A 4991-nucleotide genomic window follows, 5' to 3' on the forward strand; every position below is an offset into this window, starting at 1 on the left:
GAGGATGCTAAAATGTACTTGAAAACTCTTAACGAAAATTGCTGGAAATAGGGGTTCCGCTCAAGCGCACCTTCCTTTGCTCGAGCGGGCATGCAAAATATGAGTGCTCGCTCGAGTGCAATGTCTGCAACTCGAGCGGTCTATAAACTTCTACAAAAGTACTGGTTGTGTGAATTTCACGCCCGGCAAACGCTCGACAGTCGCTCGAGCGTAAGACTCAGGTCCTCGCTTGAGTGTAACTCTTGTCGCTCGAGCAGTCTGCAAGACATGTGAACTTATGAGAGCATGAATTTCACACTCGAGTAGACTTCTGGTCACTTGAACGGAGATGCAGAAACCAAGGTGGCCGCTCAAGCGTAAAGGTCGAATTATGGAATTTCCAAATTCACCTCCAAGCTTCCAAACTCAACTTCAAAGCTATAAAACTCGTCTTTTTGGGCCAAATACTTGCGAAAACACATTTAAACTTGGAAAACATTAAGAATTCAAGATTATTTCATGAAATCAAGGCCTAAAAGCATGCCAAATGTTCAACAATAAGCTCAATTCTTTGAAAAACATAACATGCATGTATTGTCTTGACTTCAAAACTTCCAAACATGATCAATTGGTATGAAATGGTATTAATCAAGATGAATTCTCAAAATAAAGGTAAGATGAACACATGCATGAGAGAATTCTTTGAAATCAAACTCAAATTGTGTTCAAATGGACATGCATGCATAAGATGTTCTTCTTTTCTACCTCTTAGTTCAATTCTTGCTCAACTTAGCTCACTTCTCTTGAATTCATGTATGGAATGACTTAACTCAAACCTAAAGGTTGAATTCTCATCTTAGATGTTCAATTATGCTCTAGAGTGCTAAAATCTTCCAAATTCTCTTCCAATGCTAAGCAATCCCTCTATTTCCTTCCTTGTTTGATAAATTCAAATTCTCAAGCTTTCCTCTCCCTCTCTTCCCACATTTTATCTCAATATAACAAAATAAGAGTGTGTAAAGTATAGCCAAGGGTCCACTTATGCCTTATATAGGCTTGATTAGAGAATTGATTAATTAGGCTTGAGTGAACATTAATTATTCTAATTTAATCGTTCCGAACCGAATTTTAATTGAACCTACTGTAAAATTCTAAAAATTCTAATTAACATGGAAATCAAGTCAATTTTGTGATCGGATGCCGATAAGGCCTTTAATTCGCAGAATAAAACAAAATCAGAGACAGATATTCCTACACAGAACAAATAGAAACTCATATAACATATAACACATAACACATGTAATGAATGCAAAATTTCACTTATTAGGCATAATTAATCATGGATTAACGTTAATCAAAGGTCAGGGTTGCTACAGTCTTCCCCCTTAAAGAGTTTGGTCCTCCAAACTTGAATTTCCACCTCAGGTGTGGACTACACTTTACAATTTCCACACCACATTTTCCATTTCAAATATTGATTATTCTACATATTGATCATTCAAATGCACTTGCAGGCATTCGCAGAGTATACAGAGAGCCTCCTTGAGCTAGTTGCTTCTTTGATTGGTATGGTGCAGAGGAGAAAGACGCTGCTTGGTCTCCACGGTATTCAAGTAGTTTCCTTTATTTCAGTATACATTTTACTACTAACTCTGTTGTGCACCACACTATCATATTCCCACTGATACATTGGCACTTTTACTGTAGTCTTCCCCAAACCGCACTGATGTACTACATTGGCACACTGTACTCATACTGTATTTGGTTTCTGCATGACTCTCATTCCGCATACTATGCCTATATCTGACACACACACTGCAGCTGATATGTTGACAACTGTTTTTCCATATTCCATCTATACCAAGGGCGCCAGTGGCAGCACCACCACCAGCACCTCCTCTAGTAGTAGGGAGGAGAGAGAAACAAGCCCCAATACGTGGCCGAGATGTGCGCCACAGTCGAGGCAGGGATAGGGGTACCCGAGGTTGGAGTAGTCCCTCAGAGCTCGTTTTGAGTGATGATGATGCCGAGACCAACGACTTCGAGGAGGCAGGGAGTTGACATTTTGAGTCATCTGAGAGCGAGGGTGATGACGCTGGCTCAGAGTCCGGGAGCGGAGATGACGCCGAGGTTGGCTCCGAGGCAAGGAGTGGAGATGATGAGACCGACTCTGGCTGAGAGTTTGATTCTGACAGGGGTACTGATGGAGACAGTGCCCCTGAGTCCCCTCCGAGGAAGAGGACGAAGAGGGCCTCTCAAGCTTGAGATGACTGGCACCGATTTTTGTACTTTTTGCTTAGTTTCTTTTTGTTTGCTCGCTTAGCACATGTATAACTTCATATAGGCTTTACTTTTGTTTTTGAAACTTGTACTCCCTTTTATAAAAATCATGATCGGAATAAAAGCTCATAATTTTTACGAAAAGTGTTTTTGTTTTTTCATCATGAGCACCATATTTGCATGAAATGGAAATAGTGTTGAATTTGAAACCAAAAAACAAAACTTGTATTGGCACGGTTTTCTTAATCGGGTAATGAGGCAACCAACAACCAAAATACAAAATACAACTTGATAAACAAAGCAAAAACAACTCAAACATAGCTATACACAATTGCTAAAACCAAAAGACTCAAAATAAGACCTCAAAACATAAAGATCAAGACAAAACCAGGCTGCCAAAACTGTCCGGCCCACAAGTGAACGGTCGACCACCACTGGTGGACGGCAAGCCAGAAAAAGTGGATGGCCAGCCACAATTAGTGGCCTACTGGCCACTAATGTGAAGAACTACTAGAAAGCTGACAGTTGGCCTCCACTCATAGCCCTATCTTCTACAAAAGGTCCTTCTTTGTGATTTTTTCTCCAAAACCTCATTTTTACAGTTGTTTCTTCCACAAATAGAGAGATTTCTTACCGAGAAGCTCACGGATTGGATAACCACTTTAGATGGCACGAAAAAGGTAAATTTCTAAGGTTTCAGCATAAACGCACTTTTTTCGTCAAGCCATACTCCAATTTGTTTTCCGTTCCACCATGTCGCGATCCGATGTTGGGACCCGATTCCGCATGTCTTTTGCTTCGGAGCACAGGAAATATGTCCGACCCTTGAAGAATTTCAAGCACTAATGAAATCTTGGCATGATGAGGAAATCATGCCTCAGCCCCGTTTTGGCCATGCCCTAGCCCTGGGACGAATATGTGGGCTCACTTTGCACGAAGCTCGATCTCTGGCTCATGACGGGGAGCTGGATATACCAGGCTTGGTTCATCGGTTTTCCGACATCGGTGACAAAGAAGACCTTCTTTGGCGAGGTTTTCAACGACATGCCCTCTGTTTATGTATGCTTGCGCATTTGTTTCTTGCCCCTAGTTACGGCAGAACCAACATTTGGTTGATCGAAGTGGCCTAATGTCTGAAAGAAGGTAAGAGTTGTATCAGTTTGGCCCTGGCCGAGACCTTGATGGGTTTAGATGATTTTTATCGGCGAGAGACCACCAGATTTGCAAGGAGTCCACTACTGCTCCAGGTATTGTTTCTTTCTGATATATGCCTCACATATCACTCAGCACTCATGCTCTATTTTCTCTCAAAGCCCTTTCTTTACTTTTCTTTCCACGTACATCTCTCTATTCTTTAATCTCTTATTTTTCATCCCTTCCTAGGTATGGCTCATGGATAAGCTAAAGGTGGTGGACCCTTGCTCCGGGTATTCAGCTTGAGCTTATTTCTTCCACCAACGACTAGTGGACTTTCCCAATGAGGGTTGGTGGTGTAACTAGATGTGCAGCAGGTCTGCAGCTGACATAGCTTGGCGTTGCCCTAGCTCAATCTGACTGAGATGAATTATAACATGACTCGACAGCCTGGCATAAGTTGATTGGCCTTACGCACTACGTGTTCTATTTTCCCTTTCGGTTCAAACGCCAGTTTGAACATGATCAGACCTGCCCAGAGAAGGGGGTAGCATACCCGGCGTCATTCCTAATTCGTGGTCCACATATGGCTTGGTACCTCATTGCTTGGAGAACGAGAGAGCTTCTGGCCCCTGCCCCTAGTTTCGATTATGCCTTTTTTGGCGAGTGCTTGACTTGGCTCGAGGATGAGGCACAAGTCGGGCCAATTTTGGCTACAAAAGCTTCCGCAAGTACAAGCAGAGGACGCAGGAACACCTGACTCGCCTATGCCTCTAGTTTATTGCTTTGACCTTTCTTTTCAAGTTTTATGATGTAAAAGCAACTTTAATTTGTATTAGAGAGTTGGAGAACTTTATGTTGAAATCAATGGAATTAAAGTTGTGAGCAATAAAAAAATCTCCTTTTGGTCCAAAAATGGTCTGAGTTATAAAAAGTAAAATGTTGAACAAAATCAACTTTTATTAAAACTTTCCAAAACCATTTTCAAAAATGATCACCACCTGACACACACAGAATCAATCCTCAAGATGTGCAACTCTAAATCGGCAAATCATAACTGCCCTTGAATGAATACCACTACGGCTCTGCATTGTAACCAGCTCTTCTTCCCAGAATGACGATCACAACCGAACTAACAGATGATGAATAGAGATGACCTAATCAGAAAAAATGGACAAGACAGTTGAGTTGGAGATGGTTACGGCCGAACTTCAGGATGAAGTTGCTTACATATCCCAAAGATGGGAATCAGGCCTTACGTAGTTCGGTTCAGGTTCACTTGAGTATTAACTCTCTCCTTTTGCGCTCTAACTTTTGCCAAAGTCGCCCTTTAGGGTTTTCAACCTTGCGAGCTCAGTTTTTCTTTATTTCTAATTTTTTATGCTCTAACTTTTGCCTAGGTCACCCTTCTGGGTTTTCAGCCTAGCGAGCCTCTCAGAAGTAGTATTTCTTTAACTTGTCCATATTGATCGGCTGTGATAATTCTAAGCCATCTAAGTCCATGAGAATAACTACCCCTCCTAACCAGATAGCTTTGATGATGTAAGGACCAGTCCAATTGGGTCTAAACTTGCCCCTAGGGTCATGGATGGGACCCC

The sequence above is a fragment of the Camellia sinensis genome, chromosome 9, assembly GCF_055761805.1.
Source record: "Camellia sinensis isolate YWXY chromosome 9, ASM5576180v1, whole genome shotgun sequence".
Taxonomy (NCBI): domain Eukaryota; kingdom Viridiplantae; phylum Streptophyta; class Magnoliopsida; order Ericales; family Theaceae; genus Camellia; species Camellia sinensis.